The sequence below is a fragment of the Cebus imitator genome, unplaced genomic scaffold, assembly GCF_001604975.1.
Source record: "Cebus imitator isolate Cc_AM_T3 unplaced genomic scaffold, Cebus_imitator-1.0 Scaffold44, whole genome shotgun sequence".
Taxonomy (NCBI): Eukaryota; Metazoa; Chordata; class Mammalia; order Primates; family Cebidae; genus Cebus; species Cebus imitator.
In genome coordinates, this window is record NW_016107359.1 from 2,903,553 (window position 1) to 2,920,022 (window position 16,470).

Sequence of the window (16,470 nt, forward strand, 5' to 3'; positions counted from 1 at the left end):
GGAAGGAAGGAAGGAAGGAAGGAAGGAAGGAAGGAAGGAAGGGAGAAGGAAAGGAGATGTAACAGTACAAAACTACTAGGGGCAAACATTAAAATCAATTAAAATTGAAATATAATTATCAAATGAATGCAAAAGGAAGACAAAATGCTTCAAAGAGAAGGCATATATGTTTTTAAAATAACAGAGGAAAACTGGATTGTTAAACTCTGGTTATGTTAACAGATTTTAAAAGTAAATATAAATGTAAAAATTCATAGTATGATACAAACTACTGCATTCGGCAATCCACCAACAGAACAATCTGCCATGGTTTATTAGGGTTGACCTCGGGGACATAGGAATCATTTACTATTAGGTAATCTAATGCTGTAATATGGCATTTCAAGGTCAATTTTTATTTTTATGTTTTGTAGAGATAAGGTCTCACTATATTGCCCAGGCTGGTCTCAAACTCCTGGGCTCAAGTGATCCACCTGCCTTGGCCTAAACAATTTTAATTAACTTAAGTTTGCTAACAATCATTCAAAGCATTTAAACATATTCTGAATTCAAATCTCAGAAAATTAAGGGAAAAAAAAGATATTTTCCTAGTATGGTAAAGCATATCTCTCTCAAACCAACAGCCAAATTGCAAGTTGTAAAACACCATTAAAATCGGCTCTAATAATAATAATAACTACCATTTAATTAGTCCCTACTAAGTGCCAGGCATTCGGTAGGTACTACAGAGGTTTTATAACCCTACAGCCGTGCTGTGAAGTCAATGCATTTGACAGATGAGGAAACTGAGACCCATGAGGACTATGGGATGACATTCACAGATCTTTGTAAAGAGCCTGACAAGAGTGGAGGGTGCACTCAGCTCTTAAAAGGGCCTCTAATTGACCTCCTACTGTCTGCCGGTCACAGGCATTCCGAGAAGAAAGCAGCAGCAACCAAGACAACAGGAAGCCAAGCTGGAATGCCAGAGGGGCTGTGCATGGAGAGCTTTCAGCATCCAGGGAGGACCGTGTGTGTGCCCAGGAGGCTGCTGGGAGCCTATGGGGGCTTTTGAGGTGGGAGTGGTGGTCAGAGTAGTTAAGTAATGAACAGCATTGACAATATTTTTAAATCTCTAGTTAAATGGTAAAACGCTGCAGGGACATCAGTAAAGGTTGGTACAATCAGGGGAGGATGCCCAGAGCAAGAGGGACAGGAGCTCAGAGTGGAAGGGAGAGCCGGGTGGGGAGGGAGAGAGGCTGGCATCGCAGCAGTGCTCTGCAGGTCATAAACCTGGAAAGCAAAAGGAAGTGGACGGGCCATCTGTAAAGAGTGGTTCCCTTACGGCGTCGCCTTCCTATGTAGGTTGGGGCAAACGTAACTGGATTTTGCCATTAAAAGTAATGGCAATTACTTTTGCACCAACCTAATACAACACTCTATAATTTTTTTTTTCTTTTTTTTTTTTTTTTTTTTTTTTTATTTTTTTTTTTTTTTTTTTTTTTTTTTTTTTTTTTTTTTTTTTTTTCTTTGAGACGGAGTTTCGCTCTTGTTACCCAGGCTGGAGTGCAATGGCGCGATCTCGGCTCACCGCAACCTCCGCCTCCCGGGTTCAGGCAATTCTCCTGCCTCAGCCTCCTGAGTAGCTGGGACTACAGGCACGCACCACCATGCCAAGCTGATTTTTTGTAGTTTTAGTAGAGACGGGGTTTCACCATGTTGACCAGGATGGTCTCGATCTCTTGACCTTGTGATCCACCCGCCTCGGCCTCCCAAAGTGCTGGGGTTACAGGCTTGAGCCACCGCGCCTGGCCTAATTTTTTTTTTTTTAATGTGGCAATGGATACAGAACAGTGTCTTAAATTGAACCATGTGAAATCGCCATCTGGTAGATTATAAAGCACTTGCACGTCAGCAATTTCAAATTGTTCAATCTAATAGACAGTATGATCTCATTCTTGTTTTTTTAAAAAAAAAAAAAATTTGTATTTTTAGAGATAGGGTCTTGCTATGTTGCCCAGGCTAATCTTGAAATCCTGGCCTCAAGCAATCCTCCTGCCTCCGTCTGGCAAGTAGCTGGGACTACAGGCTCACTCTTGTTTTCAAAAAAGGAAAAGGCAATTGTGTCTATTCATAGCATCCATGCGATAATAACAGGAAAAGCCTGGAGTGAGGATGGAACAGGGGTGGGCTGAGGAGGTACATTTATTTTCACTTGAACAAGACACTTCTATATAGAAGAAAGGAACACAGAAAGCAGCAGGCTTGGCAAGATAGCTTTTGACCAGTCCCTTCCCAGGTGATTCTGATGATCAGCTAGGTCTGGGAATCGAACCTCTGGCCTCAAGTTTCCTTCTGGCTCTAACATTACTTTATTGCATGTCAGATGTCTTCATTTTTCCCTCTTTGACCAAGTTCATCTCCAGCCCAGTGAGATATCCAATTCCAAATGACAGAAACATCTTTAAAAACCCTTCTAGCACCCAATCCTCCTAGCAAGGAAGGACTGAAACCAGGGCAAAAAAAAAAAAAAAAAAAAAAAAAAAAAAAAAAAAAAAAAAAAAAAAAAAAAAAAAAAAAAATTATTAAAAAAAAAAAAAAAAAAAACATATTTTAATGTTCAAATGCTTCAAATAGGTGACGCATTTGGTTTTACTTGGCTTATTATTTTTTCTATGAATATAAGCCATTTTGCATTTTGGAATCCTTCTGCAAACAGAGCAGTTTGTCTTTGTGTTTGCTCATTTAAAAACAAATATTTGCCTGCCAAGCAAATACTGTCTCTTAGGATGTGCTATTAATAGGATAATTAGGCAGCCGGTAATGAAAAGGATTGCCGGTAATTATGGCAAGATTTGTTTTGGCATTTGAAGGCAGCGATGGAGGCTGGAGTGCTAAAATCTACCTTAGAGTTAATTAGTACAATTAGAACACACCTGAAAAAATAGCCCAGCTAATGAACACTTCACTCTACTTTTAAAGTGACAGCACTCGGTGCGTCCCAGGTTGCTTGGGCAGTCCCAGCCTAGCGCTTCTAATGTGACAGAGGGTCGTGAACGAGAGAGAGAACTTGAATTCGCCTAGCCTTAGTTTTCAAAGGTGCTCATTCTCTGTAAGCCCCTTTCTCTTTCCTCTCCACGCCGCCTCTACCCATCCCAGCTGTTCGAAAGCAATGTCTCCTGTATGTTCTCACTGGAACCTCATGATAACCCTTGGAGATAGATAAGCAACGTTCAGTTCTTTTCCCAGTTTTCAGATAAGAACATTGTAAAGAAGACATACGTGAGGCCAACAAACATATGAAAAAATGCTCATCATCACTGGTCATCAGAGAAATGCAAATCAAAACTACATTGAGATACCATCTCACGCCAGTTAGAATGGCGATCATTAAAAAATCTGGAGACAACAGATGCTGGAGAGGATGTGGAGAAATAGGAACACTTTTGCACTGTTGGTGGGAGTGTAAATTAGTTCAACCATTGTGGAAGACAGTGTGGCGATTCCTCAAGGACATAGAAATAGAAATTCCATTTGACCCAGCAATCCCATTACTGGGTATATACCCAAAGAATTATAAATCATTATGTTATAAAGACACATGCACATGTATGTTCATTGCGGCACTGTTTACGATAGCAAAGACCTGGAACCAACCCAAATGCCCATCGACGATAGACTGGATAGGGAAAATGTGGCACATATACACCATGGAATATTATGCAGCCATCAAAAACGATGAGTTTGGGTCATTTGTAGGGACATGGATGAACCTGAAACCATCATTCTCAGCAAACTGACAGAAGAGCAGAAGATCAAACACCGCATGTTCTCACTCATAGGTGGGTGTTGAACCATGAGAACACATGGACACAGGGAGGGGAGCACTACACACTGGGGTCAGTTGGGGGGAAATAGGGGAGGGACGGTGGGGGGTGGGAAGCTGGGGAGAGATAGCAAGGGGAGAGATGCCAGATGTAGGTGACGGGGAGGAAGGCAGCAAATCACACTGCCACGTGTGTTCCTATGCAACAATTTTGCATGTTCTTCACATGTACCCCAAAACCCAAAATGCAATAAAATAAATAAATGGGAAAAAAAAAAAGAACATTGTGGACCAGAGAGGCCCAGGTGTTACCCAAGGGCACGGACGAAGAGATCATAGAGGAGGTCAGCAGTCGCAGTCTAGGCCTAAGAAAAGTTGGAGAACGATTCAGAGAAAAGCCGCTTTCTGATTCTTGTAGGGGTCCCTGTGTCTGCAGGAAATGCTGGGCTTGCCGAGTCACTCCATAAAGAGGGTCTTCAGGGCCCACCAACCTGCGGTCCTGCTTGACTTCACTGGTGGTAACGTGAGATGAGCCTGAAGTAAGTAAAACCAGCCAGCTTGGAAAACATTCTCAAACTTAGTCCTTTTTCCCTCTTCTCTATTGGCCTTCTCCTTTCCGCCACTTATCCTCAGGAAGGTTTTCCGCCATGAGCAGGTACCACCTGGGCACGCCGGGGGTTGATGGACCAAAGCACACGTGTGACATCCCTGCCGTTATCATGTGGTGGCATGAGAGCTTGGGGGGATGTGCACGTTTGCATGCACGGAGATTTGAGTAGGAGGTGCACACACATGCACACAGACGGACACACACACAGACACACACACCAGGGAAAGAGCATTAGAGGAATGAAGAGAGGGAGGAAAAAGGCAGTCAATTTAAGAGAAGTTCTGCAGTGCAAGGCAGGCCATGCAGCCTTTCAATTCTTAGCTTCCGCATTTTAAAAATGGGGATAGAATTGGTATATCCACCTCGTAGGTTTGTCATTAGGGTACAGTGAGACAAAATCCACAGCATGCCTGCCCCATCCTCGTCCTCATTCCTACCACTACAGTTATTGTGAGGATCGCTATCCTTATGGATGTTTTTATAAAATGGGTTTTCTCCCTAACCCTTTGTATGGCCAGGCACTCACGGTACCCTCATTCGGCCCCATTCCCTGCTCCCTACCCCACCCGGCTCACATCTGCACCAAGAAACTCCCTCTGCCTCCATGACTCCAGACTCCATGTTTTACAGTTTGGGGGTGCCACTGGGGCCCTTGGAAATCACAGCATGTGCACGTGCTGGATAACACATCCAACATAAGAGAGTGCGTGTGCATGTGTGTAGGTTGGCCGGACAACGAGGAAAGGAGGGCTGGAAAATCAGGGGAGACCACGCCCCTCCTGGATTCATGAACCCTGTTCTCTATACAAGGCAAATACTAATGCACACAACCCTGTCAGAAGAAAGCAGAATACTCAGGCCTGAGATGGTTGGCTATCTCTTCCTGCAGTGAGCCCTCGAGAACCTTTGTCCTCAACTGCAAACGATACCGGCCCCCAATGCACCAGCTGCCACACTATGCGCCTTCAAACATGACATTTCATCTTCAGAGTAACCCCAGGAAGCAGGTCTCATTATCTTTTTAAGAATGAGGAAATTGGGGCCCAGAGAGGTTAGGTAACATGTCCTAGGCCACACATCCAGGATCAAAGCTGAGCTGACTGGCCCTAAGCTCAGCCTCTTCCCATTGTCCATGACTCAAAATCTCCTGCTGAGAACTCAAGGACTTGGGGCCATGACAGGCACATTTTTGGGAATTGTCAAACCTCTTGATCACCCAATGACCGTTAGTGCTAGGAATCACAGGAACAGAACTTGCATTTGTAACCTGAACTCAAAGAAAACCCCTCACATAAAAACTGAAATCTATGTCTCCCGCAGTAGCTGGATTTGCACTGATTAATTAGAAAATTGCATTTATATAACCCTTTAATCTGTATTTATGTGTTGCTAAGGATGCAGCTAGCTGGGCAGGGAATTACATCCAGATTAGCCTTGATCCATAAGCAGCCTGGATTGGAGCTGCTTTCTGCACTGAAGGGGAGAATCAAAGGATTTGGGGCAGGGATCCTCCATAAGGACTCACTCTCTCCCTCCTTGGACCCAAGGAGTCTGAGGCTTTCCAGGACTACCTGAGAAATCCTGCCGGGCCTGCTTGGTCAAAACTGAGGGTAAGATTACCCAAAGAGCTAATTTCCAGCTGAGTGTAGCACTTGTTTTCCTAAACAAAATTGGTTTTATTCTCCTCAACATGTGTTCAGCAAGATTAAAGATCCATCAACTGCACAGCTTAATATGAGCTATACTGGAAGCAGCCCATGCTCCTCTGGAGTATGGTTGGGAAAGGGGGAAGGGCAGAGCCTGAAATCTTGTTTGTTGAATCGGAAAGGCCCTTAATGGATAGAGGGTATTGAAGTAGGAATGGCAATGCTTTGTGATGTTTCAGAAGAAGAGATATGATCACACACATGCATACATATACACACATGCACGCACACTGTTTTAAAGTATTTCAGTTGTCCCTGTCATTTTATGTTTTTTTTTTTTTAAGTTGGATTACCAGATGAGCATGGTTGGGGGAGATGTGGCTGGGAGTGTCAGTTCCATTCTTCAGCATGAAAGGCAGTTTGACTCCGGGGCCATGTGGGTGTGGGACTCAATGAACAATGTTCGGCCCAGACTGCCAGATGGGGCAGGTGGGGCCAGGTTGAGCCTGGAGGTGAAGGAGGGAGAGAGACAACTTGGCTGGAGTTTGACTCCAGGGCAGGGAGACACTTGCTATTCCTGCCGTTGCCAGGAAGTTCAATGTCATTGAGTCTAGTGTGGCTGAAAGTCGTTGACCTTGGCCAGTCTGTTGCCCTACCTGGCCTGTTCTACATCAATTATAATGGAGTAGACTGAACGACTGATGAAGCTTTTTCCTTCTCTAATATTCTACTTTTATGAACGTCTCTATGGATGTCGGAGCCAGTCAAAGCAGCATTTTCCAGCCCTCTCTAATACCACCTCACAGTGGTGCAGCATTGTGGCTGAAAAGTGTGGGTTCCACACCAGCCTGCTGGGGTGACATCCATCCTGGCTCTACTGCCTGTGGGTCCTACAGCCTCGGACAAGCTTTTTCACCTTTTTTACTTTGTTGTCCTCCTCTGTAATATTGCAGTGACAGTAACGGCACCTGTATTACAGAGCTGATGTGAGAACTAGAAGAGTGAATATGTGCAACTGCTAGAACAGTGCCCGAGGACCAGCAGGTATTTCATAGCGGTAACTACAATTATCTTCACCCTCCTGCCTGCGAACCACAGCATCCTTTGCCACCAGGTATGATTCATCTGGGCCTCAGAACACATACCTTGGACAGCTCCTGGGTTGTCCTTCAGTCTGACATGCCCAGGGGCTATGCTCCTGGAGCACAAGCTAGGCTCTCCCAAAGGAGCTGGTGAGTGAGCCATTGGCAACCTCTGTTTTGTAAGCTGCATCTCAATTTTTATCGTAGGATGGGTAGACCTAACTCCCTCTGGTCCAGTCCTAGATGTAAACAAAAACCAAATGTCTATTTACACCCAGCATTCTCGATCACACTCATACTCTCCCTTATCTTGGATGTTTTGCCAAGAAAATGCACATTCTCTGATTTCCAAGGGGCCCACTGGCACCTCCAAATTGTAAAACGACCCACACTTTCATGGAAGCAGAGTATCTTGGGGCAGATGTGAGCAGGGCAGTGCTTCGGAAAGAGCCCCAGGGCAGGGGCAGGGAATGGGTCTCTGCTTTGCCTGACTTTCCTGGCTGGGCCTCTTCACCCCCATCTGTGAAAGCAGGGCCTGACATTCCATTTCTTTTTCCCTCCATGTGTTCAGGGGGACACTGGTCCTAAAAAAAATGCTGTCAAAGGAAAAAAAAATCTGGCCAAAAAATATTTGGGAAATGTGGCTGCTATATCCCCTTAATGATAATGAGCAAAATGTATCAGGGTATCAAAGTCTCTGAGAGGCCCTGAAGTTTAAACATGAAATGATTGAGTTTTATTTTAGCGTGGGGTTCCTAGCAGTGTCTACCAATAGGATCCTCTCTTCATGTCGGCCTCCTATGGAATTGGATGGCAGTTTCTTATCACTTCCAGTTCCAACAGACTGTGTCTCCTCCCCCAGGAAATAATAAATAAATCTGCAAGATTCTGTCATCCCAAGAAGAAGTAGCTCAGTGTCCTCATGTCTTGGCTGTGGAAGAAAGAAGGGAAGAGAAAGCCAGAGCCATGTGGTCAGCTTTACACACTGTCAGAAAAGGAACCCATGACCCCCTGACCCAGGGCAGCAGGGACGGAGGTGAGAAGTTGCCCCAAAGAAGATTCAGGAAACTCAGCATGAGCCGCCTGACATCAATCAATAAACCAGGAGGCCACCCTGCAAAGCAGGCTGTATTGCATTATTTGAGCAAGGCTGCTAGACATCTGGACATTTCTGTTAGCCTCCATCCCTCCTGTTGTCATAAATTTAAGCTAATCCTATGGGGCCCAGGATCATAAGAATAATCCCCACATCTGTGTGGGCTTTTCAGCTTTCAAAAGCTCATTCACGGAATTATCTCATTAGTTCCACTCAATGCCTGTGGGAGGGACTCTGGGATGATCATCGCCATTTGGCAGATAAATGCGGAAACCCAGAGAAGGAAAGTGACTTTCTCAAGGTCACACAGTAAGGCAGTGGACAATTAAGATAAATGCACCGGGTCTCCTGATCCCCAGCCTGGGACTCTCTCATGAGAATACTGTTGCCTTACAAAGATGGCCCTGAGACCCAGACATCTATCCCACAGCCGCCCAGGGCTATGGTCCTAAAGAAATCACTTGTTCACCCCCTTGCCACTGAATGGGAATGGAATATCATCAGGAAGCTACAGTGGAAAGGCCATAGGCTTCACGGTCGAATTGTCCAGGTTCAAATCCCAACTTCCTGGTCATCAACCCCAGACCACGTGGTGAAGGCCTGAGGCCCCTGCATTTACTCCTGACCCCCAAAGATGGGAATGATAATTCTGTGGTGTCACTTGCTCTGTCTGCTCTCCATCTCACCTTCTGACAATGACTCCCCATCTTTTGGGAACTGTTTGTCCTCCAACTCCAACTAGTTGGCCCTGAATGAAGCTTTCCACCATGGCATCCCTATCTACCTGGCTACAGGAGCAGTCACGTGGCCCCAGCAGGCCAATCAGAGGTCTACCCTGAGATTTTTCTCAAAATGAAATAGAGAGCCCCTTTCTTTCTAGGGATGAAGCTGAGGAGCTGCGGCTCCAGCATCATGGAGAAAGGTGGCCTGAGAGATCAAAGCTGGTGTGCAGAGAAAAGCAGAAGAGAGATGGGGAGAGAGTCCTGGAAGCATCTGAGGCCTAAGATGCAATCAGCCCTGGGGCCCTGATGCCCCTGCTCTGCCCATGGGCGGGTAACATGAGCCTATGAATCATCTGGGCAGCCCCTTCTGAGTGCCTTCCTGAGTACCCTGGCTGTCCTGACTGTGTAGCAAACGGGAATCATCACCCCTGCCACTCACTTTATGGAGCCCCACCAGCACAAATACCAGGAAGGCAGGTGGTGGTCCAGGAGGCCTCTCAAATAGGCTCCAAACAAAAATGCAGGTCTCCCAACTTTCAGAGACTGGAAATTCAGAGCTTATAGGAGTTTAAAGACAGGAGTCCAGACATCTCATTTGAGCATAAGGGTGACAGAGCTCATTTCATGTACCCGAATGAGAGTACATGTTGAACTATAAGGGCACTCACCTAGTTAGAGAGTCTCAGACAGCAGGGTCCCTTGTCCAGGCTCCTGGTCTGGGTGCTGTTTGGGCTGCCTTCCCCTATTTTAGAAGACAAAAAGGAAGAAGATGCTAGTGGGCACCCTGGAAAATGGGAATGAACCTGGATTCTCTGCTTTTCTCTAAAAGGGTTGTGAAGATCAAGACCAGTTACATACTATGCAGGCATAAAAGGATCTATCAAAGTCAATACTTTCTAAAACCAAGAGATTATTGTTATTTTAAAATTATGAGCTCTAGACTCCCTTGACACAAAGCCTGCCTTTCTCCAGAGAAATAATGGAAACCCAGGTTGCGTGCAGGAATTGGAGGAGAGGTAGTTAGAAAACTGAGCCAAAATCATTTCCCAGTGAATCTTGGCCATGCACCCAGAAACTGAACCCCCTGCTTCCCCATACCCTCTCCCTACTGCCATCTAATTGCATGAACTTGGGGAATCAAGTGACCAGCCGGACTGTTCTGGTTTGTCTGGCGAGTGTGGAACCGCCCCTCTCCATGCTCCTCCACACTCCCTGTCATCACATAGTATGTGGGAGAAACAATTGAGAATCAGGCTCTGGCAACAAGAGTTGCATTTCACATGTGTTCCTCATAGGTGGCCAGCCATCCCGTCTGTCTGGGAGTAAGGGCCTCCTGAGTTAATAGGTGCCTGGCGAGACTCACTAGCACCCATATCAGGACCATCTTCCTTTACACATCTGTCTCATCCTGTACCCTGAGCTACTGTTCTCACTCTTACCCCAGGGCCTGGCATATCCATAGCTTGACTCAAATACTGCCCCATCCTGCGCCTCTGTCCATGGTTCTGAACTGCTCTTTATGCACTGGGGCAAGGCTAATTCCTCTAATGTGGGGTACTTTTTGGTTCATCCAGGTATTCATTCAGTAAATATCTTTATAAGTTAACTTTGACCATATGACAGATCACCCCAAAATTTAGTGGTTTAAAATTTTTTAAATTACCAATTCTTATAGTTCACCTGGACCATTTTGGTCTGGACCAATCCTGCTGATCTGGTGGTTTGGCTGGGACTGGGTGGTCTAGGATGGCCTCACACATATATCTAGTAATTGATAATCTGTTGGTCAGGGCACCTCAGTTATCCTTCATGCAGTCTTTCCATCACATTAGCTCAAGCTAATTTGAATGGTGGACACAGCGTTCCAAGCCTGCAAATAGAAGGCAAGCTCCAATACTCAAGTTCTTTTGACACGTCGAAATCACATTTTCTAATGTTCTGTTGTCCAAAGCAAATTGCATGGATAAGGACACAGCCAGTGTCGGAGGCACTGGGCACAGGTAGGGGAATGATTGCAGTCATTTTTTATAACAATTTACCACTTCTCCAATTTTCGCACATCCCCAAAGCCCCATAATGCTGCAAATAATGGGATGACCCTCTGGTGAACCTGCAGAGAAATGACTTTACCTCTAGAGCTGTTTTAAAGTGAGAGTCCACTTGGCCTCTGCCAAAATCACTTTCATAATCGTATCAGGAGCAGTTAAAAGTCTCTTTGAACCCTCTTTTGCAACATTCAGGGGCACACTTCCAGATCTTGCTGAACCACAAAACTAACTTTTTTGCTTCTAAGTAAACAAAAACCCTCCTGAATTGTAAGCCGTTTTGACAATCTTCAGCAATGATTTTTTGAGTTGTGCACGGTTGGGCAATAAACCTCCAGTTACCTTCCTGGATGAAGGCAGAACAGCTCCAGAGTATAGTAGAATTCCCTGGTCCCCAACTCCTCAGAAGGGAGAAGATTTTAAAGATCCTCTCCTAGGGGCCAGATCGTTACATAAATTCTCTTTTAATCTCACAACCTCCCTCCTTGAAAGTGTTGTTGTCTCTGTTTTATGGAGAAAGAAGCTGGGGTTGTGGATATTAAGTATCTTGGTCAAAGTCACCAAGAGGTGGGAAGCTGCATCGAACTCAAGCATTTGGACCCCACAGTCAGGGCTCTTTCCACCACACCTCATCACGTGAGAGCTGCAGAGCATTCAGACTTGGGTGTAGGGCACAGGACTTTGATCCTAGCTCTGCCCCCACTTATGTGGCACCTCGAGACACTCATGCATTCTCTCTAAGTTTCTGTTGTCTCGTCTGCAATAGGAACATTACCTGCATCTAATCCAGGCTCAATCAAGGTGAATGCAAACGCACTGCTCCCTGAACTGTAGAGAGGAAGGACAATTGGTATTTTTGGAGGGTGATTTTGACAGCATCTTTGAAAATTTTAAATGTGTGTGTTCTTTCATCTGGCAGTTCTGCTTCTAGGAATTCATGTTAAAGAAATATATTCACCTATGAGTAAGGATACATGTAAAAAGATGTTTATTTCATCACTGTTTACAATAGCAAAAAATGGAAATAATATAAAGGCCCAAACAAATTATGCACATCCACGATACAAAATGCTATTTGTCATTGAAAAGGAGGGGAAGGATCTGCTGATGCAGAAATGTCCAAGATAGGTTTCTTTAAAATAATAAATGAAATTTACATATGATGGCACAGAAAGGACACTGGAACATACTTTCAGTGAAAAAATAAATGTTAAGATGATCAATAAACCTACGTATGTTTGTTTATGTTTATACATAGAGAAAAAAATAATTTTGAAGGAAACGCACCAAACTATTCACAGTGGCTTCCTCTAGCAGCAATAAGAAGATGGTGACTTTACTTTTTGTTTGTTTATATATATTTACTTTCTATATTTCTGTATTGTTGAAAATGCTCACAAGTATGTATTCCATTTGTAATGTAAAGAAAGAGCAGAGTTCTAGTGCTGGGAGAAACTTTGAAGATCACCACGGCTCAGAGAGAGAAGCCAATTTCTCGCTGTCACGCGGCCAACTCTTGGCTATCAGTTTGAAGCCCTCTTGATGCCCAGTGCTGGCCAGCTCCAGTATCAGGGCATGCTCTTCGGAAATCACAGGAGACTGAGGAGTTGATGATGTCACACAAGGGAAACGGCCCCCATTACAGTGCAGAGACCAGCACATGGGCCTGACTTGGCCACCCACCTACCTGCTGGCCTGGGTTTGAAGCAAGGAAGAGGCCTTTCCCAGCCCTTGCAGTACCCAAGGGAATGCCAGCCACCCTGAGGTCTCAGGTCAGGCCTCTGCTCAGCACGTGACCATCATGCTCCTTAGCAAGTCCCCCTCATTCCCCTCAGGCCCTGCCTTTACTCTCCCCACTGAGTGCCTGAGACATAGGAGATGCACAATACAGGCAGCCTTGAATTCTATCAGGGAGGCCAGAAATGGCTGGGTGGCCTGTCCTCGTGACCTGCCAGCAGCTGGGTTGGAAGAGAGGACTTCTGGGCTCTTCAACTGACATCACAGGGGCATGACTTTGCATTCACCTGGAGCCAGTTTTTCCCTCCAGAAAACGGACGTAAGGGTGACCCATTCAAGGCACCATAAATTATGTACCACTTTTTTTTTTTAAACAGAGTCTCACTCTGTCACCAGGCTGGAGTGCAGTGGCGCTATCTCAACTCACTGCAACCTCCGCCTCTCGGGTTCAAGTGATTGTCCTGTCTCAGCCTCCCCAGTAGCTGGGACTAGAGGCGTGCATCACCACGCCTGGCTAATTTTTTATATTTTAGTAGAGACGGGGTTTCATCCTGTTGGCCAGGATGGTCTCAATCTCCTGACCTCCTGATTCACCCGCCTCAGCCTCCCAAACTGCTGGGATTACAGGTGTGAGCCACCGTGCCCGGCCAATAAAGTGCCACTCATAAAGCCAACCTCTCTAACTGTTCTGGTCTCAGGTGACATTTTTTCCAAGAGCACATTATGTCCGCAGTGTGTGTGGGTCCCTAAGGGGCAGTCTCACTCCCCTCCCCCCCAGTCACCCCACTCTGTCTCTTCCTAGAGCTGTGGCCACCTGGGGAAACACGACATCAACTCTTGAAGCCATGGTGAGTCGGCAGATGGCATGTCGTTCTGTCTGAGCATGGCAGGAGGTCAGAGAAGGGAATGCCCCGAAGACCCCAGTGTGCCAGAGCCTTGGCCTCTACCTCCCAGCGAGAGCCAGACCCAGCCTACAAGCATGGCCAGAATGACTTCTGGCGAAGTTTCCAACTGCAGCGGCTTTCTAGGTTCAAGTCTTTGCATAAAGGAAGAGGTGGGGAGGTATGCGAAGCAGTAAACAGAGATACCAAAGGTTCTCAGTGCATGACATAACCATGCGGTAAATGTATATTTGGCAGAAAAGGCAAACTAGCTCTCTGAGTTTTCCTCCGATATGAAGGTTTTGCTTGAATCTTTAGGTGTGGTTTGATGTTCTCAGGAGGACTTGCTGCTGTGTTTCTGTTGACATTCTTGCCCTATCCCCATGACGGGGAGCTGTGCAGCCTATGTGCCCTTGTCACTCCAAGTGGGGTCTGTGGACCAGCAGCATCAGCCTCTCCTGGGACCTTGTCAGAAACAGAGAATTTAAGGCCCCACCCAGACCTGCTGAATTCAAAAATTTGCATCTTTGCAAGGTCTCCAGGTGTTTCCGGTGCACAGGCGCACTTCAGAAGCCGCCTGGCTCCAGGACGCAGGTTTACCCCGGGGTGTGCACTCATGCCAGAGCAGGCATGTACACTGACTTTAGATGGTGCAAGAGTGAACATCTACGATTTTCATGGGTTTTAACTTTAACATTCATTTATAGCAAATGATGCATCACGTACAGAAATGGTAAGTCGATATAAATGGTATCTTTTAAAAGCTAGTCAGCTTAAGTATTCACTGACTAATAGTCTGAGGTGATGAGAAATGACACCTTCAAAGAAGGGACAAGAGGCCGGGCCTCTGGTGGCTCATGCCTGTAATCCCAGCACTTTGGGAGGCTGAGGTCATGACATTGAGATGATCCCAGCCAACATGGTGAAACCCCGTCTCTACTAAAAATACAAAAATCAGCTGAGTGCAGTGGTGAGTGTCTGTAGTCCCAACTCCTCGGGAGGCTGAGGCAGGAGAATTGCTTGAAGCTGGGAGGTGGAGGTTGCAGTGAGCCGAGATCGCGCCATTGCACTCCAGCCTGGAAACAAAGTGAGACTCCATCTCAAAAAAAAAAAAAAAAAGGAGGGAGAAGAATGACAATTTCCAGAAACGATGATCCGGTTTAGGCCCCTTCAGGATGTCGCAATGAAAGAGACTTGTCCAAGCCCAACAGTGAGAGTGTGGCGACAGAAGCAGACTGGAACTCAGCCCCATGCAGGGTAGCAGGGCTCCTTCTTTCCTCTGCCCTGGCTGCACAGCTTGGCTGGAAGCTGGATCTGCAGCCCCAGTGACGTCAGGAACTGGGACATCTGCAGGTGACACCACGCAGGTCCACAGTGTGCATGTCTGTTACTACAAACAAAGGGGGCGTGTGGCCAGTGGAGGCCAAGGTCAGCCATTCGGAGACTAGCTGTCTCCCCTCCACCCAGGAACCACGGGGCACCTGGCTCTTCATTCATAAATAAACACTGCTCCTGCAATAGGAACATTACCTGCACCTGATCCAGGCTCAGTCAAGTGAATGCAAACGCGCTGCCCCCTGAACTGTAGAGAGGAAGGACACTTGGTATTTTTGGAGGGTGATTTTGACAGCATCTTTCAAAAATTTAAATGTGTGTGTTCTTCCATCTGGCAGTTCTGCTTCTAGGACTTCATGTTAAAGAAATATATCCACCTATGAGTAGGGATACATGTAAAGAGATATTTATTACATGTATCCTTACTCATATAGAGTGCTCTGTGTAGGCTAAGAAGCTGCATGTTTCCTAGGTGTGTTGGTGAGGCTTTGCAAATAGGAAACCTGAAGTTAGATGGAATTGGTCATTTATCTTCCCAGCCATCTCATGGACTTTGCTCAGAGCTCTCAGATGGAGTCATGCACACACACACACACACACACACACACACACACACACACAACCAGCTTCAAAATATGTACCAACTTGACAACATGTTTAGTTTTTCCCTAAAGCTTTCTCAGCTGCGTTTGCACTACCTGTGGTTTGGGGCTGTCCGTATCTGTTTTTTCACTTCTTCTGTTTTTTCACTTTTTCAGCACAGAATCGCGTAGTAAAGTCTCTAGTCTCCTGCCCCCTTCCCGTTCACTTGTGCCTAGCTCCTTATCCTGGCATTCAAGGCTGCCATCGCTATGGCCTCAGTCTAACTTTCCAGCCCATTTCCCATGAGTATCCTCTGCACACCATGTTCCAACCAAAATATGCCATGAACCACATGTATGAAGTTCGAGACCAGCCTGACCAACAGGGCGAGTCCCAGTCTCTGTTAAAAAATAAAAATAAAAAAAGAGTAAACCACTTGGGGTCAAACCATTCCCACCCTCTGCAACCTTCACACCTGGCTTCCCACAAAAGCTGTGCTTTGGCCTAGAATTCTCTCTCCACCATTGAAATTCTTCTCCCTCAGGGCCAGCTTAACGCCCTCTCCTGCACAAAGCCTCTGAATTGTCCCTAGTCCTTGAAACTCCCGTAGCCCTCTATTGCTACCTCGCTGTGATGTTTGGAACAGCCTCCAAGGCTGTGGGGGAGTGTTCCCTTATCTCTGTGCTCCAGGCTGCCCAGCCCAGAACCTGACTCATAGAAATCCCACGAGGAAGACTTTGGCAAGTCCTGGGTTTGATTCCCAGCTCTGTTGGGACTACTAGTCAGTGTTGATGCTGGGTAAATTATCTAACCTATTTACTCAACTATAAAATAGAAATATGAATCACGCCTTCATAGGGAAAGTAAAATGAAGCAGTGTGTACAATGCGCTTAACATTCTCCTTGGCACCTGTTAAGTGTTTAATATA

The 16,470-nt window shown here is 46.0% G+C and overlaps 1 long non-coding RNA gene across 1 annotated transcript; it reads left to right on the forward strand.

The window, feature by feature from the left end:
• Window positions 1-5,908: 5,908 nt before the first annotated feature.
• On the forward strand, window positions 5,909-9,009 carry LOC119470916. The gene is made up of 3 exons (XR_005199893.1): window positions 5,909-6,025; window positions 7,015-7,175; window positions 8,006-9,009. It is a non-coding gene; the product is annotated as an uncharacterized LOC119470916 (long non-coding RNA).
• The last annotated feature ends 7,461 nt before the right edge of the window (window positions 9,010-16,470 follow it).